This window comes from Ambystoma mexicanum, chromosome 6q (genome assembly GCF_040938575.1).
Source record: "Ambystoma mexicanum isolate Mex_15411 chromosome 6q, UKY_AmexF1_1, whole genome shotgun sequence".
NCBI classification, from domain to species: domain Eukaryota; kingdom Metazoa; phylum Chordata; class Amphibia; order Caudata; family Ambystomatidae; genus Ambystoma; species Ambystoma mexicanum.
This window is the reverse complement of record NC_090937.1, coordinates 649290210-649312797: the sequence shown is the minus strand read 5'-3', so window position 1 is coordinate 649312797 and position 22588 is coordinate 649290210. Positions and strand designations below refer to the sequence as shown.

Below are 22588 nucleotides of genomic sequence, written 5' to 3'. Positions count from 1 at the left end.
GCACCACTTTTCCTGGCAGGGGATATACATGTGAGGATGACCCTGCAACCACATTCAGGATGCAATATCAAGACACCAGGAGGTAAGAAATGGTGGCCTTTGTTTTGTTTGTAAACTTAACAATATAACATTGTATCTTAGTTGTAAATCTCATGAAACGTTTTTATACACGCAATGTTTCAGCATATATTTTTATTTTTTTATTTTAATGTGTTAATTCAAATAACTATTCAAATGTTTCTATGTCACATAGTTAGTTATTAATAAATAACATCTTACATATTATAACTTCAATTCATAACAAAAGTAGACTTAAAACAAGCATTGGGTTAAAAAGGCATCTAAAAACAAATATCATTGTCAAGTATTAAATCTATCAAAAATGAAACAGTATGTAAGAACTCACATTTGTACCAGTCACTTTCTTGATAAGCCGGCAGTAAATGTTTCCAGTGCTTTATCTAGAAAATAAGGCTTCCACCTTAACCCAAACTTGGTAAAGTGCTATGTGCATTGATGTACTGTCCGTATTCTAGCAATACTCTCAGAATGCATCAGCCATAATACCTTCATAATTCCCTGCAAAAGGCCCCAACAATGTGATGTACAGTGGCCATTTTTGCAACATTCTGTAAATACATGAATGAGCCATTTCCTCTTTGTCTCTAATGCCACACATACAACATGTCCTGTCCCCTTGGCCAGTGCATACATAACTCCTGTATTTGACAGCACAATGAGCTTATTTACCCTTAGCAATAAGATAAACCTACATAAAGCTAGTGAGGGACACAGCATTAGGTAACTTTGAGGAACCTTATACAAATGAATGATGTGATTAATTTCTGGGTAACATTTCAACTTCTCCAAGTGAGAATAGTTTTGTAACCAATCCGATCTTTCCAATTTTGTCACACATTTTTTTTGCAAAGTATACTCTGATTCCCAAACCGGGTCCCCTCATTTGCTCATATTTACTGCCCATACTTGTGTCTTTTACCAGCAATTTCATCAATGGGCACAGAGGGCCAGTTCTCGACCATATATATAAAAGGCACCTCCTTTTCAGGACTTGTGCAGGTAATGAGATAAGCCCTCGTTCTAGTCTTATCAATTCAATTGTGTTCTCAGCCGCAGACCCAGAATATGCCGCCAAAATTTCCCCTCTGTAACCTTCAACCATGTAAGATCTGCCGTATACACAGAGCCTCAAGTCCATATAACATGGTGGCACAAAAACATGTTTTATATAATCGCAAAACATCCTTAAGGCTGTAGCCTGAATTTTCTCTGGTAAATATTGCTATCAATGTTGGTAAAACCACAGCTTTTCTGCGTCTGCTAGCAATGATGCCTGAGTAATCACCATTCGCCATTATTTCAATTCCCAAGTATCTGAACTTGCTTACCTTTTCAATATGATTCCCTTCAATCAAGACTTTAGGGGTTGTCATTTATCCGTGGGTAAAGTGCATCAACTTGTTTTTTTCTAAGTTTATTTCTAAGCCATTTATCTCTGCGTACTTCTGTAATTCCAATAACGATCCTTTAATGCCAGCAAATGCACTGCCACCACTGTCACTGTCAGCAAATGACCAGGCCATCTGCATATGAAATGCAGGGTACTCCTCACCCAGTATCTTAGGAGGGCAATTAGGCACTTTCCGCAAGAAAGTCGGGAGATCTGAAATATAAATATGGAACAGCAGAGGTGCCAGCGCGTGATAGCGCCCCGGCTGTCCAACCTAACCTGTACAGTAGTGTGCTCATAAAGACCATGTACTGCTCTTAATATACCAACCGGGCATCCATAGCGTTCCACCTTTACCCAAAGTCTATCTCTCTCCACAGTATCGAATACTGCTTGTAAATCAATAATAGCAGCTTTTAAATAAGGAGCACCTTTAACTTTTGTTTGCTTTATTCATTTTTCCATAAGTCTGAGACAATGAGTTGCACAGGACCCCGGTCCGAATCTCATTTGGAATTTATCCAACACGTTTATAGAATCAGCCCATTTAGTTAGTTTGTCCAGGGGTATAGATGCAAACATTTTTCTTGTGATGTCGAACATCGCCTGAAACCTAAAGTTGGACAGCTCAGTGCGTTTCCACTTTTAATAAATTGGGACCAACAGGGACTTTTTCCACAAAGTAGGTATTTAACCGTCGATGCACACTTTTGTGTATAATATTAGCAGCAATAGTTCAGGGGACTTCTTTAATATGACATTCGCAAGACTATCTGGGCCAGGAGCTTGTGAATCTTTTAACTTAATTATTTCTTTCTGGATAACATCTACATCTAATTGTATGCCCAAACTGCTCCTGATGTGGTCTTGCTATTTTAGCACTTTGGTCATACTATCAAATTTACTACCAATATAATTAACCCACTCATGCGCATCGATGGTGCAGGTCACTTGTTTTGCTTTGTTTGTTTGGATCCCTCTAAAAGCAGCCACCATTTTTTTGTATCTTTTTAGTTCGAGCGATGTTTATCAGGTTCTGCCATTGAGCATTTTTACCAGAAAATTGCCACCATTTCAATAATCTCTTATAGTTGTCGTTTATTACTCGTAAGGCCCCACATGTATTTTGATTCTAGACAAGTAGTTGGCACTAGGTATGGAAATAACCTTGCAGGGCTCTGTATTCTTGGTTGCAAAAGCAGGTTGGCAAGATCACAGGTAACTTGTTTGAGATTTAGCCAAACACCTCATTTGTTGAGTAGGAGAAAGGGGGTTCGTTCCTGGCTATCTTGCTTGGTAGGTTTATAAGAATAGTTCTTACACGTTTTTGACTGCGATGTGATTCGCTTTTATTTGTGCAAGTGGTTGGTTTGTATTGTCATATACATACAGTACATTGGGGGGGTTCTTGGTGCCCTTGTTGTAAGCCGACACGTGTTTCGACCCGTCATCTGTTCCTGCGCTCTCAAAGAGATGACGCAGCCGCTTTGAGAGCGCAGGAACAGATGACACGCGTGCAGGCCCAACCGGAGACACTGCAAATGCAGCGCCAGTACAAGAAACCCCAATCAGGACCCCACATGGGCCAACAAGCCAGTACCAATAGCCTTGATAAAGACCCTCGGGTCGAAACACGTGTCGGCTGACAACAAGGGGACCAAGAACCCCCTAATGTACTATATGTATATGACAATACAAACCAACCACTTGCACAAATAAAAGCGAATCATATCGCAGTCAAAAACGTGTAAGAACTATTCTTATAAACCTACCAAGCAAGATAGCCAGGAACGAACCCCCCCTTTCTTGTATTTTGATTCTAGGCTGAGTTCTTTTGGATTTTCCGTATTTCACTTCTCATTTCCCTTTTGGCGTCTCTAATTGTTACAGCATAGAGATGTTTATTATGTATCTTTGGAGTATAGAAGTGTGTTTGTTTTTGTATGGTGTGAAAAACCTGTGGCTGTTTCACTACGCAACACCCGGTGATGCCTTATTCAGGTGGCCAGAGAAGGGCCATCGCTATGGGATCCGACCCTGGGGGTGGACAAGATAGGGAGGATCACCTGGGTAGGGGGTGCTTGGGGAGTGGGGAGGAAACACTGGAAGGCGAGACAATGTATCCCCCATTTCCGACAATTGTTTACCCCATATTCCCTCTACCTTTATCGGATACTAGAACTCCCAGAATTCCCCACCATTCTGTGCCAGCCCAACTACTGAGATGAGGAAGAGAAAGACTGAGATTAGGAAGATTACTCCAAGTAATATGCAATGGTCCTGTCCCAGTAATGAGGCCAGGCAATGTCAGGCACTCAGTCATAATAACACACATCTGAAACACATTGACAGCTACTCAGAGTATAAGAGGTGGAGCATTGAGTCACAAAGTGAGCGAGTTGGAGCCCAAGAAGGCACACGAGTTGGAGGACGAGCAGGCAGCTGAACCGGGTCACCTAGGGACCCTGAGATCTGTCAGCAGAGAATGAAGTGCTGAGATGCTGAGGGCCTCAGAGGTCAAAAGACGGCAGAAAACGTAGCGAGGGAGCTTTGTCCCCAAGGAACCAGAACGGTGGGGCTCAAGGAAATAAACTCCAAAGAGAAAGACTGGTACAGGTGCTCGTTCCGCCGGGCATGCGAGAAGGCCCGGTGGTATCGGAGGGGCAGCGAGAAGACTCTGACCTCGACACGCATCAAGCGATAAAGAGAAACAAAGCCAGTGAGTGCCAATTAGATGGGAGCCTGATTTGTGAAAGACGCGAGGCGAGCATGAAATACAATGTTGCATAGTGGGGACATGCTTATGGCGAGAGACGCAATGAAGATGAAAGCTTAAATTGTCCATTGTTGGAAGAGTGTGATAAGAAACAAAGTGACGGTGAGGCTGCATGTACGCCACCTTACTCGCATGGTCAACTCCTCCTTTTGTGACAAGCATATCCCCTCGTCCATTAAGGCAGTCACTGTGAACACCCTCCCAAAAAACTAGGTGACCCCAGAGACCCATCGAACCGAAGACCAATCACGAATAGCACCTTCCTGTTAAAAATCTTACATAAAGTCACAAATCTTCAATTTCAGTCTTTTTTAGAGGTTAATAACTTACTTCACCATAGGCAATCTGGCTTTAGACCCAGCCACAGCCCGGAGACTGCTCTTGCAGATTTGCAATCTCACATGCATGGGATCATGGAAAAAGACAGGATGGGCGTCCTGGCCCTTCTTGACCTTTCCGCAAGCTTTTGATATGCTAGAACATCAGCGCCTCTTGAGCACACTTGACTCCATAGGAAACTGCTCTAAAAAAGCGATTGAATGGTTTGAATCCTTCCTTACACACTTTGTGTCAAGAATACACTGGGGTGATGCTTTCTCTCCACTTTATTCCATCCTATGTGGCGTGCCATAGGGAGTCTGTTTATCACCAGTGTTGTTTAACATCTACGTCAGTCCCCTGTGCACTCACTCTTCTTGAGGACGTAGGCCAATTTTTTACCAAATATGTGGATAACACACAGCTGGTCTTAGAATTAAGTGGCGATTTCTTCCAGGACTCATCAAAGCTTCTTCTTTTGCATATAATCTGATATTGAGTCCTGGATGTCCCAAAAGTGGATGTGCCTCAATGGAGGAAAGACCGAACTTCTGATCTTCGGTTCGTCCCACACCAGGTCCAACCTGGATGTAAAATATGAACATTTCCTCAAAAATTACGAAACCATCTCAGTCCAGCACAAAGTAAAAACGCTAGGTGTTAACTTGAAATCCTCTCTTAACACCGAAGTACATACCAACCAGATTAACAGAAATTGTAATCATTACCTTCGCCTTTTAACATTCAGCCTTTTCTAACAGGAAAGTTGCACTACCATTGCCCGAGCCACTATCCTGTCACGATTGGATTATTGTAACTCCCTGTTACTTGGGTCAAATATCTCTTGTGTAAAGAAATGTCAACGTGTTCAGAATGACGCTATATGGATAATTCAGAAAATTACATGGAAACAACACATCTCAAAATATAGGAGATGTCTCCATTGTCTGCTAGTACAAGACTGCATAGATTTCAAAGTATGTACTCTTGTCCACCGTTGTCTTTATGGCAATGCTCCATCCTACCTAAAAGCTGCCATCACACGCTATACACCAGTAAGATCGTTGTGCTCCTCCAACCTTGCACAGATTGTATGCCCCGCTTTCAAAAAATCAAAAGGTCTGGGAAGGTCCTTTCCCATCAGGGCCACCCAGTTATAGAACTCTCTCCCCCCGAATTTAAGATTGGTAGAGAATTTGGTTTCCTTTCATAAGCAACTAAAAACGGTACTATTCGGTAGTCTTCCCCAGTCTTAGTGAATCTTGAATCATGACTGTTTGTCCTGCTTTTGTTGTCTCATGCGTATGTGTGCACCCCAATGCCTCTGGGCTGCCGGTGCGTTAGAAAAAAACAAATAAAATAAATACGTTTACACAAGTAAAGCAAGACTTTTGAGATTGTGAATTACAGAGGGTTTGAAACACGAGCAAAAGTGAAATGTGAACTGCTTTGTGTGGCGATAAGAAGCAGGCCTGGGACCCATAATGAGAATTAAGAAGAGCGTCTGGGACTCGTTATGAGAATTAAGAAGAGGGTCTGGGGCCCACGAAGTGAAGATTGTGAACGACAGTACCGGGGGCAGCAGAAACTGTATAGACAGCCTTAGGTACAGAGTGGTCCCGCAAAGGGTTAGCTAATACTGTGCATTTGCAAAAGTCTGTCAAGTAAACCATTAAAGAATTGTTGAACTGCTGGGGAAGGGAACCCCAGTGTGAAACCAGTATTGAACTGTTGGGGAAGGGAACCCCGTTTTGAAAAAAAAATGTGTTGATGCAGAATCAGGCGAGGGAAAACTGAGAAAACTGTGTTTTGAGAAATTGATACCAAAGCAGGCAAGGGAAGCCTGAGTGAACTGTATGATTAACTGTGTGAATTCTGGGCCAGGTAAAGGAGTCCTGGAAGAACCATGCCTCAGTGAACTGTGTGGACTAGCCACCCAAGCTCCCAATGAACTTTTCTTACAAAAGCTTGGGGAAGAGAGTGTTATTTAACTCCATTGCCATCCTGATATTATTTGACTCACTCTTTTTTGGTTTGACCTAATCCCGTACACATTATCATTGTAGAAATAACTGAGGGCAGGATCAGGTGCGACACAGACACCTTTATTATTTTGACAGACTGACTTTAACATCCTTTAGTTTCATTTGATGGTCGAGACCACTCCCATTATAGAGATAGGGCCAGATAGGAAGTCTCCAACCCCTACTAAAGTTTAATAAAGGTTTTCGGAACAGTTCATTTGTGTCTGTCTGCCTTCTGAAACCATGCCTACCTCACAATGGCAAGACCCTACATTATATTTTGTATCTCTACTTTTATCTCAACTGCTGTTAAGCCTCTTAAATAGCTCAGCTTACTTTCAGTATTTGTGGCTATATAGTTACTGGCCCTTTCAATACTTTTCAATCTCCAGGTTACCCTATTGCTTCACATTCAGGTCGCCAATTCCTGTGGATTCATTACATGCTTCCTTCTCCAAGGTGAGAACCAGGGCCGCATGGTCACTAAAATCATTTTCTTTCAGTTAACTTCCTTATGAAAGGTATCACCACGCTATTAGTAAATAGGTAATCTAGGGTTGCCACTTTAGTACCACTCCAAGTTTTTTTCCCAGGTATGCCACCAGTTACTCTACCATTCAGCATGTAACAACCCCTTTCAACGAGGAAATCACACTACTTAACAATGTTTGCTCCATTTTTCTCGGGCTAAACACGTTTTCTGTTTCCATAATTTCATTTTGGCATTTACAAATGTTCAGGTCTATGATCACTAGTTCTGTCTTTTGATACATTATTATAGCCAATTATCCCTAAGACAGTTTCCATAATTTAATTTGTTTGTGAATTTCCCTGGGGATCATAAGTATCACGTATTGTCATATTTATTTCAATATTAGGGAAGCTGACTTTTACTGCTAGGACAAATGGTGATCACAGTTACTAGGTATTCTTTCAGCTTTTATATTATTTCTAACTCGAATTACCAGACCACCAAATGGGCCTCCTACTTCCCCTTTTTTGCCAGAATTTGGTATATTTGATATCAATCCAGATGTACTTCAGTAGTAAGCCAGCTTTCCTGCAATAGGATGATATCACTTTCCATCAACTCCTACAAGGATCCTTCTGGCTCAGTAAGTGCGCAAAGCCCCTAGTGTTCCAGGTAATAATAGACCAAGTTTAGTTTTTTGTGTATTCCTTCGTGTTGCCCATTCAAGAAGCCACTTGAGTACGCCGAATAGGTTCTCCTGTAAGTTGCTGGGATCACTGTTATTTCCTCCCAGCTGCTTAACACGTTCCATTAAACTTCCTGCTTAATTTAATTTGGACTTAATGGGTTCATGGAGTTCTTTAGAGTCCAACTCGTGTCCCAGCTCCATAAATCTACTATATGCTCGAATCATGTCTGCTGTCTCCAAGGTATGGCAATGCACCCTACTATACTGATGCTTTAAGCATTTCAGCGGTTCAATGTAGTCAAAGTCCTTAGTGACCAATATGGTATACGAGTCTCAAGATCCCCAAAAAATCTACTCTATTTATATGTGTGAGTCCCTTAAATAGGCCTTGCACCATCCTCTTGATGGTAAAGGAAGGTTCTGTACTATTGTTCGCTATGTGTTTATTGTGTTTACTTTTAGAGTTCTTGTTTCCGCATCCTCTCTTTCTCTCAAAGCCATAGCTCTCATGTTTTGACTATTGTTCTCATTGCATATCAATTCAGATTGTTCCAATGTGTTAATGATTCTTCTAGCACAGCTTTGGGTTGTTTCCCATTAATCAACCAGCTTGCTAAAATTTCATTTGGTCTAAGACCTCTCTTTTTCTTAAGATTTCTTTCCCCGTTTTGGCCATTATGTGTACCTCAGCTGTTATATTTACGTTGTTATTGTTTTCACTCATTTTGACTCTAATTGTATTCTGCTAAGGATACCAATCGGGCGTCACACACTTGACCAGCACACTTGGTCTTAGCCTGGGATGTGGCGCTCAATAGGAATGCTTTTTCTTTAATTTCAAATTGAGCCGATACCCGACCTGTCTCGCACCCCCTTTTACAAACGCCCCGGGTCAGAATGGACCAGGAACCAGGCTGGTTGGTGAAAAATACAATATTTATTTTGAAGATTCACAAAAATCACACATTTTAATATTGGGCAGTAATCACCAATGGGGTGATAATTAAAATGGGAATGGAGGCAATGCACTTGGTTAACCTTCTAGTAGAACATATCCAAAGCACAATTGCATATGAGCACTTTTTGAATTAGGATAGATAGCACTCAAGTTAAGGTTTCCCCCTGCAATGTTCTCTCAACCCACAAACAATTGAATTCTGAGTGGATAGTGGAAGCAGCAGGTAGTCAGGGATACGAGCCGGAAAACAGAATCCCCAACTGACCTTCCCTCACAAAATAAACCCTTGGCAACGGCCTGAAATGACACTAGGATTTTGATAAAAAAATATGTGTGTTTAAATAATGCTATGCAAATGTTTTATCACCGTATCAGGGATGTTAAATCACTAGCAACCATCAGGCAAAATATCATAGAGGCATACAGTTCACAAAGCAAGTTAAAATTGAAAACCCAGTGCAGTCAAATCACACGTTGGAAAGTTGCATTTTTACACAGAATCAGTTTTAAAATAAACAGGTGAAAAACACTGAATTGGGATGCGGATTTTGGGCTAGGGGAGAGCTATATATCACAGGGACAATATAGAAAACGAGGGGTATAGGTGGTGAATTGAGAGAGATTTGGAAGGTAGAATGAGGTTCGTTTTAGGAAAATAGAGCAGTTAAAAATAAGAAAATCGGTTTAAAATGAAAGGCAAATTTTTACTTAAACTAGATTTAATGGCTAAGAACGCCACCCTTGAATATCACAGTTACGCTGCAGTTGTAACCCTTCACGCAGTGTACCCCTTTTATTTAGGGAAAATTACTTTATTTCATAAAAATATTGCTAATGACTTATGATCTTGGCAAGACAGAATTAATAGAGAAAAGGCGCTAGTATTTAGAAAATCAAGGACAGGGTGCACAGAGAATTCTAACCGTTTTAACAAGTTACCAGGGTAAGATAGGATTGCTTAGAGAGTAGGATAGAGAAAAAAAGGGTCAAGATAAGGTAGGCTATGTGTTTCTATGGGGTGGGGATTGATACTCGCAGTTCACGCTTACGTTTAGGGATTTTGGACAGTCAACAGGTTCTGGTCACAAAAGATTCTGGTCACCGGATGCGGACTCTCCTGGCAAAAGACAGCTGGGCAAGGTCTGGTCGCCAGATGCCAAGGGCCTAAATGTAGTTTGGTTACAAAAATCACAAATGCATTGATCAGTGCTTGTAGACCAACTTTGATGCAGTCCAATAACAAAAAATCATCAGCATATACGATCCATCCAATACATATGTCTCCAAGTTTGGGTGCAACCAGACCCTTGTTCGACAATGCACTATTGGCACCACTCACATAGAGGTTAAACAAGGTGGGGGCTAACATAATCCTTGTCTCAGCCCATTTGAGATATTAATCTCTGATGACAATAGACCCTCTGAGTTTAAACAAACTTTTAATTTACTCGCACAATATAGTTCAATAATTATGTCCAAAAGATCTTTCGGTATACCCAGATCTCTGAATTTACACCATAAAGTTGGCCGATCCACCATGTCAAAAGCCATACTAAAGTCCATTGAAGCAACAAAAATTGGATTTGCACCTTTCAATAGAGACTTTGACTGCAGACTTCTTAGTATTAACCCCCCCGCAGTCAGTACCAGTATTTTTCTTGAAGCCAATTTGTTTGGGGTCTAGTATATTATTAAGCATCATCCATTTTTTAATATCTTCTAGTACCATAGAGGCAAACGTTTTTGATTCTGGGTCAGCAATCGCTATGGGTGAAGACCTAGGCCTTTTTTTAAAAAACTGGAAGTACAATAGCCAGTCTCCGCGACTGGGGAATAGTTTTAGTATTCACAATGTTTCTATAGAGGATAAACAATACTTGGGCCCAATATTCTATGTTGATTTTTAATATCTTGTTAAATTATTAGGGCCTGGGGCAGCAGAATTCTTTGATTGCCTAATTCATCTAGATATGGTTGAGATTTAAATATCTAGTGACCATAAAATGCCATCCGTTTTTTCTCTGTGTTACAAATTTACATATTAGAAAAGTGTTCCAACCTATTATTTCACTGATCGGATTAAGTAGCAGCTCTTTCTGCGTGTGTTCCAAACTATATATTATTTTTTTAAACAGTTTTATTAATTTATTCCAACAAACAATACAAACAAAACTTGCAGTGCATGAATTAACTTTGAATGTATACATCGCATATATGTGTACACTGCTTCCCTTATCCCAACCCCCATTTCGAGCCTATCCCTTCTCGCTTTCTGTTCCTGCATCCTGTGATAGGGTGTCACGGCTCGCTCCCTTCGCTCCCGTTCCCGTCACTTGGGGGCATGTTTTGGGGTTTATTCCCTACTGGACATTTCCTCCGAACCTTATGCTACAATGCTGTGATGAATTGGGAGCGCTAAAACCTTATTTTCCAAATTACTTCCCTTCCGGATCCATTCCAGGTTTTTGGCAGCCAGCATGCTACTTTAATCTAATGACTATGCTTCCCAGAATGCCTGGCTCACTGCTTCACCTCCTCCCTTGCAGGACAAGGTTGGGTGGAGGATAGGCAACACCTGTGGCTGCAGGTGCAGCAGGCGGCACACCTGAGGGGTGTGCTCGTTAAGCAGCTTTAAAAGCCTCAGTTTACTTCAGTCCAGCGCTGGTCATTGTTGCAGTGTTCCTGTTGTGACTGGTCCCTTGTCCCTTGTTCCTAGCTTTTGTGCCTAGTTCCTAGTTCCTGTTTCTTGTTCCTTTGCCCTGGATTTCGGATTTATGTGCTTAATTGATTTCTGCTTTCTGGATTTCCATTTCTGTCTTCCTCTGTCTGCAGGCAGCCTTTCTCTGTGCTTTACCCTTTGATGCTGCCCAATGTGCCTGTGTTCTCTGTTTCTTTGATGCTGTCCTTTGCTACTGAAAAACTTGATGCGTTAGTCTTTCCCTTTATAGATTTACCTTCCTGCCTTTTCTCCTTGGATGGGTGGGAAAGGTTTCCTTTTGTGATATCATTTGCCCTGCTCCTGATCCTTACTTTCTATTGGGATCCATGTTTTCCATTGAACTTCTGCATTTATTTCCCATTGATTATTAGGTGTGGGGTGCTGTTGTAACTAGTCCCTGTGTGAATGCCTTTTGTTTTCCTCACTATTCTATAATCACAATTCCTACTTGCCCCTTGACTTGGGTCTTATGTATTTAGTTATCCTCCACCCATTGCTGTTGTAGCCTTCTGGGTCCCTGTTTGATCAACTGGGTTTGTGGGTTTACTGACATTCAAGTGGTCTTTCCGGTCCTTGTGAGTACTGTTTCTAAGTTCATTATTCAGTATCATCCAGAGTGTCAGCTCACAGATCCTGTCCTTGCTTGCCCTCCACGTGGGCTTAGCGCTGTCAGTATCTGTAATAGCATAGTGAGTTTGCCGACTTTCCTTTCAGTCATAAGGAGGTTCTAAGTGCTTACCCCACATCCCTTTTCATATATTGGTATTCTTGTTTCACTCTATTTGCACTCCTGGGTTTTAGTATACATGAGTATTGGGTATTGTATGCACGTTGTTAGATTCAAAGTTGTTCACTGTGCGATTCCGTGCTCATTTCCCTTGCCATATTCATTGCCTTCTTCCTTTCTTAACATAGGGTATCCCTTTCCGTAGATTCCGTAGGGTCTCTCATTGACCCAAATAACTCTGCTATTAGCAATTTCCAGGCCATCAGGGTCTCTGTCTCCTACTCCCCCCCAGCACTGCTCGCCTCTTGCCACACCATGGTTTCTGCCTCCGGTCATTTTTGCAAATCCTTCCACCATACCTCCAGTCGTGGTTGTGACACGCCTTCCATCCCATGGCAATCCTCCTCTTTGCAAGCGCGGATGCTAGGTCTTTTAGTTTGCTCACATGCTTGAGCTTGCGCGATCTAGGGAACTCCCCCAGCAAGTAGGCCCACACTGTATTGACCACCATCTTAACCCCATTTTCTGCTAGTTTATGTGACACTTCACTCCAGAAGCCCTCGATAACCGGGCATGACTAAAACATATGCACCATACCTGCATTTTCTTCATCACATTTAGGACATGCTTGCCGCCCCGCATTTTTAAACCTAGATATTCTCTGGGGTGTCATATACACCCTATGCGTAATATACAGTTGCATCTGCTGTAGTCTTGCATTCCTCGACACCTTCTTATGGTACCTTTTGGGCTCGCTCCCACATCCCATCTTCCATCAGGGCCCCCACTTCTGCTTCCCATTCTTGTCTCAATTGTATTACCTCCTTTCCCACTTTAGACATCATCATCTCGTATATTCTAGATATCTCATGCCCCCCTTCTGTTATGTCATATATTACATCTATGGTAGCATCTGGTTCTTCCTCCAACACCACTTCAGGCCACGTGCTCTTAATTCTCTGCACCACACTTTGGTACGTAATATACTGGCCAGCATGCAACCCAGTTTCCTCTCCCAGCACCTCAAAATCTAATATGGCCCCTCTTGCCAGATATCACCCATGGTTGCTATCCCAACCGGTTCCCAGTGGTTTCTGAATATCATCCTCCATTGCTTTTCACCACCCGCCAGTGCAACTAGTGGTAGCTGCGGGGAACACGGGGATGGGTTCTCCATCATATGGCCTGCCCTACGCCACATCTTCCACTCTAGCACCATCATCTTTGGGTGCCCTTCCATTTCCGCCCTGGGCAGCCACATAATCTCTCTTAAATAAAATGGGGCACAATCGTGTCCGAACAACCTTGATTCAGAGGTCGCCTCCTCTGAGACCCATTTAGCGACATACTGCAGTTGGCTTGCTACATAATAAACCTCATAATTAGGCAGTTTTATCCCCCCCTTTCTCATACAAATTCTGTAGCTTCCAGAGGGCCTCCCTGTTCCGTGTGCCATGCCACAGGAAATCCCTGCACATACTGTCCACTTTAATGAAGAACTTTTTTGGTATCCAATGCGGTATATTCCCAAAGTAATGCAGGAGCCTAGGTAGGACCACCATCTTCAGCATAGCCCCCCATCCCATCATTGCTAGAGGTAGTTTCACCCAGAACCTCATGCAATTTTCAATTTTCTTAATGGCCACCTCTGTGTTACGCTTATGCTCCTCTGCTAAAGTGTGGCATATATCCACCCCCACATAACGAAAAGTGCTGACCAGCCAAGGTATCTGTAACACCGGTAGTTCCAACGGGATCCCTTTATATCCACCCAATGGAAACATGCTAGATTTGTGAGGGTTCACAGCTATACCAGACAACTCTGCATATCTTTCCATCACTTCCAATATGTATTGGAGGTTTTCCACCGGGTGGCGCAAGCACAGCAACATGTCATCCGCATATAGGTGTCAGATGTCATTCCCCTCCCACTGCAATGCCTATCATATCATATTGTTGTCTTAAATATATCGCCAGGGGTTCCAAAGCCAGAATATAGAGCATAGGAGACCAAGGGCATCCTTGTCTGGTACCCCTGCGTAGTTGCCATCTTTCCGATATCACTGCTCCCGTCTTGACTCTGGCCAGCGGTTCGCTATATAACATTTTAGCCCACTGTAGATACCCAGGCCCATCCCGTAACCAGCCATGGCGGCCAACAGCCAAGGCCATTTGATCGAAGGCCTTTATTGCGTCCAATGACACAATTGCCAACTCCCCTTCATTTTCGTTTCCATATTCAATAACTCAATGGAGTCGTCTGTGATTGTTAGATATGTTCCTATTCGGGACATAGCCTGTCTGGTCGGGATGTATCAGTTTCCGAATAACCCTCCGCAGTCTGTTCGCCAAAACGGCCGTCAATATTTTGCTGTCTTGATTTAACATTGACGGAGGTCTATATGAACCGCAGCTGTGCCCCGGCTTATTAGGCTTGGGAAGCGGTATTATGATTGCTTCCCTAAGTGACACTGGCAGTCTGCCCAGCTCGTATGCTTCGTTCAACATTTCTAATAGTGGGGGGAGCACTTCTCCTTTAAATACTTTATAGAATTCACTTGGGAGTCCATCCACCCCTGGGGTCTTGCTGGTGGACAACTGTCTCACCACCTCTTCTAGCTCTTCTAATGTGACTGGTGCATCCAACTCCTCTCTTTCTTCAGCACTTATCTGTGGCAATCCTATATCTTCCAATGTTTCTACTATCGCTGCGCAGTTGCTCTCCCCCTCATCCCCGTATAATAGCCTGTAATAGTCTACAAACTCTTGGTTGACTCCCTCTTGGGTATCGACTACGCTGCCATCTCCCTTGTTATTGTTCTAATCATAGGTCTGGGGTCTCGCTTTTATATAGCCACGCCAAGTTCCTTCCCGGTTTATCCCCTCCCGCATGCTGTCTCTATATATTTTTTATAATTAAGGTTACACAATCTTTCCCATTGTTCCGCACATTTTTGCTGAAATCTGAGTACCAGGTCGGTGTCTACCTTAGTATTATCTCCACCTCTCAATGCCCTTTCCAATTCTTTTTCCGTCTCTTGTAGGTCAGCCAGGATCCCTTCCTGCAAGTCTTTAGATTTCGCTATAGCTACCCCACTTATCACAACTTTGAAAGCTTCCCACAGCGTGCCCTCCGAGTCCACACTGCCAGTATTCGTTTCAAAGTACTTAACAATCTCATCCCTCATGTCTTCCCTAAACAGGGGGTCTCTCAATGCCTCTGCTCTGAGGCGCCACGTCGGAATCCTCGCCCTTGGGGGTCGATATTGCCACTCAAGGATCAATGGCGAGTGGTCCAAGAGGACCCTCGCTTTGTATTCTGCCTGCGTGGCCTCCGTCAGTACATCCGGCGTGACAAAAACATAGTCCAGCCTAGTATGTAACTGCTGCAGGGCAGAATAATGCAAGTATTGCCTCTCATGAGGGTGTCGTGTCCTCCACACATCTCCGAGCCCAAAGTCCTCCAACAACGTCTGCAACGCCTTAGCAGCTGGGCGGGTCTATCAATTTTCCCATCGGATCTATCAACCTTAGGGTTCAGCGTGCAATTGAAGTCTCCTCCCCAGACCTACGCACTCCCAACACACATGCCAAGGTTGTTGTATAGTGTCCTAAAATATGCCGCTGTGTTTTGGTTCGGGGCATAGGTATTTACAATACTTATCTCCTTGTTTTCTACCATTCCTCTCATGATGACCATCCTCCCGTCTGTTTCAGCTATCGTCTGCACCAGCAGCAACTGGACATGTGGCGCTACCCAGATTAGTACTCCTCTAGCATAGGCAGAGTATGATGAGCCCGCTGCAGTTCCCTACCATTTCTTCCCAATTATCTCAATCTTGTCTAGCGTCAGGTGAGTTTCTTGCAACAGGGCTATGTCTATCTTTTGTCTACGCAGATATAACATAACCTTGTTCCTTTTTAAGTAGCTATTGAGCCCCCTGACGTTCCAAGTAATTATTTTAAGGTCCCCCATGGTCTATTAAACTCCCACCCCTTCCCCCAGAGGTGTAGTCCATATCCAAGTTTAATCCCTTTCTATATAGGCTTGTTTCCCAACTAAACACTCCCTTAAATAAAAACACATCAAACACCCCAACTCCCCTCCCTCCGACCTCCCTCCCCTGCCCCAACAATACCCTCCCCAACTGTTGCCCAGCTCCATCCCTGGATCTCAGGTACCCCCGCATCTAGCCCTTTCTGGAAATAGCCTGTTCTCGCAGCTCAGCAGGGTAAAGTCGCCCTAGTGGCTACTTTATTACTATTTCTTAGGGGTAGGTTGCCATCATCCTGCTGCTCCTGTTTGCTTCAAGTTCCCCACGCTACATGCTACCCAGTTTACATGTATACGTTATGCACTATAATCCAGTCCAACAAATGCAGCAAGTCCCAGGGTAGTACAATTCAACTATTTATGCCATAGTCTTCTATGGGACTCTTTCCCCCCCTTTATGATTTCACCTTACATGAAAAATGCCCATCACTTATCGTGCTCCTCACGGTTCTGTTCCCCTCCTCGCTCTGGGCATCCCTGCAAGTCCAACCATGCTGCCGCTTCCTCTGAAGAGTCGAAAAAAAACGCCTTGCTTTTATGCAAGACCTTGAGCTTCGCAGGATATAGTAACATGTACTTAATTCCAGCTGTGCGCAGCATCCTCTTGACCGCCACATAGCTGTATCGCTGCCTCTGCACTAGGATGGTGTAATCAGGATACGCAATGACGGTTACAGATGCTCTTTCTATCGTTCCTCCTTTGCGAAAATATTCCAGAATTTATTCTCTATCTTTATAGTTCAGGATCTTTGCAATTATTGCCCTGGGGGGAGCCCCAGGCCGCAGTCTTCTCATCAAAGCCATGTGCGCTCGCTCAACCGTAAATCCCTGTGAAAGTTTGTCAGCCCCTATTTCTTGCAGGATCATATTTTCCACATAGTCCGTGGGGTCCTGACCTTCTTCCCCTTCAGGCAGGCCGACCACACGTATGTTATGTCTCGCCCTTCCCTCTGCCTCTTCCGCTCGATTCTCAAGGTTACCTACTTGCTGTTTCAATATATGGACCTCCTTTGTATTGCTTGCACTGGCTTCTGTATTAGTTTTCACCGCACTTTCTAGGCCACTCGTTCTCTCCGCAAGCGCTCTAATGCCTTGTCGCAGTAGGGCAACTTCTATTCCTACCGCATCTATTTTGGCCCCCAATGCAGTCCGTAGGTCCGCCATTGTTATTCCCCATGACGGCTTCAGCTCCGTTATAGCTTCTAGGATCTGATGATTTTCCTTCATCGGGGTATCTCCGTTCGGTGCAACCCCTGCGCCCTGCGCCGATGAAACGGGTCTGATGAGTCTTAGCAAAGACATCAATTGTGGGTTGTTTGGCCTTGGGCTTAGCTCCTCTCGCCGCCATCGTTCTGTCTCGCCTGTCTCCCACATCTTTGTCATCACTTCGCTGGTGAAGTGACTACCTCAGTCTGATTCAATCCTTTGGGGTAGGCCAAAATGCGAGATGTGGTTGATCATCAGGGCAGCTGCTAATTCCGCCTTGCAATTTGGGGCTGGGAGACATTCCACCCATTTGGTAAACAAGCATGTTACGGTTAACATGTACTTGTTCCCCCTAGAGGAGTGAATCACGGGCCTGATGAAATCTACTTGTATATCTGACCAAGGCAGTGTCATTCCCCCTCTTCTGGAGGGTAGCTCGGTGTGTGAGTGAAGTTGGCTGAAATTGTACACACACAAGACACCCCTTCAAGTATTGGTCGAGGTCCTGCCCCATGTGTGGCGAGTATGCAACCTCCCGCAAGATTTCTAAAGTAGTGTGAAACCCCCAATGACTGGCAGTGGCCGCATCATGAGCGTGACTAAGCATCAGGCTTCGGAATGAGGTAGGGACCACCCACTGGTCACAGCCAGAGATGGATCTCCTGACCAACAAACCGTCTTGGATTCAGAACATTTTGGGACACTTCATCAACACTCTGAGGTCGTCTTTCCCAATGTAATCAGTATCCGTCAGGGGAAAGTTCTCAGGGTCCTCAATGTGTTGATAACATTTTCCAATAATCGGATCCACTTTTTGTGCCATGATTAAATCAGCATCTGGGGTCTCCTTACTCCACTGGGCAGTTGAGAGTTCATTGTGAGCATTTGTCTGGGACCTAGTGATAGCAGTGACCTGGATTTCCCGCAATAGGGACTATATCTCAAGGAGATCCCCCTTTATGGCTCTGGTTTTGACCAGCTGATCAGCTAGGTCGTTTCAAGTTTTGTCTGGCCCTTCTATTCTGGAATGACCCTTGATCTTCTTCCAATAGATGGTCATCCCACTAGAGGTGACCAGATCATCAATGTTTTGGATTAGCTTGCCATGTTTAAGCGGTTTGTTGTTAGCACATAGCATGCCTCTTGTTTTACAATTAACCAGGTTCTCCAGGAACCCGTTCTGGACATAATCTGAATCAGTGATTATGACCAGTTCTTGGTGTTGGACGGCAGTGAGGATGGGCTGGTGAACTGCCATCAACCCTGCCACCTGACTACTACGGGGACCAATTTTGTACCCAGCTGAGGGTTGCAGGGCATCATTCACCCAGGCATTCCCAACGCCGGCCACCAGTTCCTTTTCCCGTTGTCGTCAACGTGGTAGGAGCACCGTCCACATAAACTGTGGGCATTCCCTCGCATTTGTCTTCTTCAGAGAGTTTGTGCGTGGAATTCAGGTAAGCCTCCATGTTGTCCTGGATTTTAAGACTTTCGTCCTCAAGACAGCTTTCTCTGGAACAATCGTGCAAGTCAGCCAGACCTTGCGCAAGGTGACTCTTCTTGTTTTTGCCATTGCATTGACAGAATCCAGGAAGTAATTCTGGAATTACTCACATTTCCGGCCCGGATTCTGTCACTTTGGAGGTATTGCGAAGGCTGGTGTGGACTCTCCAATATGATATGTTCCCCCTGGATGAACGGACGGTAATTCTTCAATGCCCACACTGTTGCCAGGAGTGCCTTCTCAAAATCGTTGAATTTTTCCTCCACAGAGGATAAAGTCTTACTTGCAAAGGAGATGACTTTATTGACCTTGTCATGCTTTGATATAATACTGCCGTCAAGCATGTATTCGAGAACCCTGTATCCAAGAATACCGCCTTGTTTTTGACAGGGTAAGATAGACAAGGCGCTTGTGAGAGGCTTCTTTTGAGTTGCTTTACTGCCTCGGCTTGTTCTTGGCCCCCTCCCACCTGACCCCCCTCCTTCAACAGATAGATCAGGGGTCTTATGACTTCTGTGTAATCCTCAATGCACTTCCTACTGTAATTAGTCAGTCCAAGGAGGCTTCTTAGCTCACGCAGTTTTGTGGGGTCTTTCCGTTTTAGGAGTGCTTCCACTTTCTTTTCCTCGGGACAGAGACCCTCAGGAGTTATCTCATGCCCCAAGAAGTTGACACGGGTCCTGCACCACTGTGCTTTTTGGAAGGACAGTTTTGCTCCGGCAACCCTCAACTGGGTCAGAACATAACAGATTTCCGTTATATGTTCCTCCACAGTTGAGCTTTTTTATCAGGACATCATCCACATAGGCCAGGTTACCCCTTTCATCCAAGTCGGGCATGGTCTTATGTAGTAAGATGTTGAATTTGTTGCCAGAGTTGATGTATCCGAAGGGAGTCCGGGTCCACGTGTACTGCTCCCCCCCCCCCGAAGGTAAGCCCAGCTTGTATTGGTGCTCCCTACTGACAGGCACCGTCCAGTAGCGATTGGTCAGTTCAATGGCAGTGTATACCTTTGACCCCTGGATCTGGGCCAGTCCTTGGTCAATGGTACGGGAGAGGCCATCAGGACATGTGGACCCATTTATTCACCTCCCTCAGGTCAGCACAGAGTATCCACTGGCCGTTCGGTTTTAAAATCCCCAGCACCGGATTATTAAAGGTGCTGTGGATTGGACGAATTATCCCACGGGACTCAAGGTTTTTGATGATTTCCGTCAGGGCCTCCATGGATGCGAGAGGCAAGCGGTATTGCTTCACAAACACTGGAGTCATTTCAGGGTCCGTGGGAATTGTTGTAGTGTGGATTTCGGTGCTACCACAGTCATAGAAGTCCACCGCAAAGAGATCTTGAAAATCTGAGAACACCTGTTTCAACTTTTGCTTTTGCTCCGGAGTCTCACTGGCATCAGCTAGGTTGACTCGCTCTTCAACCATTTGTCTGAAGCCTGGAAAGACTTCTGGTTTTGCTATCTCAGATGCCCCCTCCAGCTGGGTGGAGAGGTCCCTGGTTAGAGTATTGAGCTGGACAGAGGTTTTCAGGTAGGAGAGGCTGTCATTGTGGACCTGGAAGATCACCTCATCCTGCCTGATGTCACAGGTCACCTCTTCCTCACCGTAAGGGCAGGAAGAGTACACCAGGAAATTCCCCCCTTGCGGGGTGAGGATCCTGTCTGGTGGTAGGTCATTGTCACTATCATTGTCAAAACAGTCATTTGGGGATTAGTCCTATCAGTTCATTACCTAGGGTCGGTGTTATCCATCAATATTGGAATGGTGTTGTGTTCTACATTGACTAATGGTGTTGGGTTTAAACCCAACCTTTGCTGTTGGAGATGGGCATTGAGGTGTACATATGCATCAGGATTTTGCAGTTTCTGTACTCTTTTCATTTTTAGTTCAAGTGGGAATACTTGTGTCCGTTCTGGGATGGTGACCTCCTCCCCAATTTGAACTTCAACTGCATACGGCAGCAGTTGGGCAGACCAAAATGCTTTTTCTAAATCATCGAAGTCCATGGGATTGCCCCCTAGTCGGTACCAGGCTTTGTAATTGATCAGGTCCTAATTAATGTCAAAATGATTGACAATGTCAGTGCCTAAATAGAATGCAGCAGGGATCTTGCATAACCCAACAATTATGTTCTATGCTTTTGTGACCTATAGACATTTTGGGCATGCACCTGCTAGGCAGAAGATGTTTGGATTTGGGAGTTTAAAGGCCCATTTCCCACTTATCGATCAATTTAAATGTGGGAATGGCTGGATCTTTTGGGAGCTGCCTGAATGTGGCTTCGCTGATGAAGCTCTTACCGTTGTTCACGCACACTCAGGCGAGAACAGCCTCCTTCCCACATTTAACTGAATAGGGATGAACAACTGTTCTCTAAACTTCTGAATATCAGCTAAACTTTGAGCTGGTTTCTCATCACTTTTGACTATAGAATTGGGATTTTCAGATTGTGAATCAGTTACATAATTATCCCAAAAACTCTTCTGTTCCCGTCTGGTTCTTCTTTTTCTTATTCTCATGTTTCAGATGTCTCCTCTATTTGATTCTCTCTTGGCTCCTCAATTTGTTGCAAAGTGTGCCTAGGCGTGACAACTCTTCAGCTGACTAATATGGACCCATTTCTCTTCTGACAATTCGCCTTTGGGGATGCAGATTCTGTAGACGAGTCCTGGGATGGTGACCTCTTCTCCATTTTTTAACTTCAATTTCCTACGGTAGCACTGGGGCTGAAAAGAAGGCTTTCTTTAGGACTGCCAGGGCCCTGAGATTTACTTTCCAGTTGGGACTGGGGTTGACAATAACTGGGATCCAAATTAATCTCGAGTCGGTTGAGGATGTGACTGCCCATGTTAAAGGCGGAAGGAACACCTTGCACGACCCAACAATTGTGTTCTATGCTTTTGTCACCTCTAGACATTTTTATCATACAACTGCTAGGCAGAAGATGGTTGGAACACAGAATTTCCAGGCCCCATACCCATTGAGAAACTTACTCCACAGTGGGCAGGGTCTGGTCTTTTGGGAGTTTCCTGAATAATACTTCGCTGATGAAGCTTTCTTCGCTCTTCAAGTCTACTCGGGCGAGGACAGACTCCTTCCCATCATTTAACTGAATCGGGAAGAAGAGCTGTTCGCCCTTCTTCTGAATGCCAGCGACAGTTTGTGCTGGTTTGCTATCAATTTTGCCTATCGAATTGGGATTTTCAGATGGTGAATTGGTATAGAATTTCAAAGTATTTCCTTCCAGTGTGGAATGCCACTTGAGACTGGAAGGAAGGTTGATTTTCAGGAATGGAGAGGAGTTCCCATCACCAGTCTGTTGTCCTACAGCAATTAGTGTCACGTCAGGTATTTGATTGTTCTGGAAATGAAACTCAATATGATCAGGTTTTTGTTCAACCATGTGGCATGTGCCATTCAAACTAACATGGTTGACACTCTTTTTCAATTTTATTAGCCTGTTAGTCTGATTATACAGTCTATTAGGGGGGACAACCTGCGCAGGATGTCATTCCCCAGTAGACAGGGTGTCCCCTCTGGAGTCACGACTATGAACAGGTGTTTCGCTTTGTGTCGCCCAATTTTTATTTCCAAATCCTCAGTCCCTTCAACAGGAATTTCATTTCCATCAAAGTTCTGGAGTTGTCTAGGAAGAGGGGTGA

At 44.1% G+C, this 22588-nt stretch overlaps 1 protein-coding gene across 4 annotated transcripts in view; it reads left to right on the top strand.

Annotated features, from left to right (window-relative positions):
- Positions 1-22588, top strand: part of LOC138516193 (uncharacterized) — a 402743-nt gene that overhangs the window by 58612 nt on the left and 321543 nt on the right. The window contains exon 2 of one of the 4 annotated variants that reach the window (XM_069631136.1): positions 20-82. The exons of the other annotated variants lie outside the window; for them this stretch is intronic. The gene's annotated coding sequence lies outside the window, so the exon portion shown is untranslated. The remainder of the gene's footprint in view (positions 1-19; positions 83-22588) is intronic. 4 annotated transcript variants of the gene reach the window in all.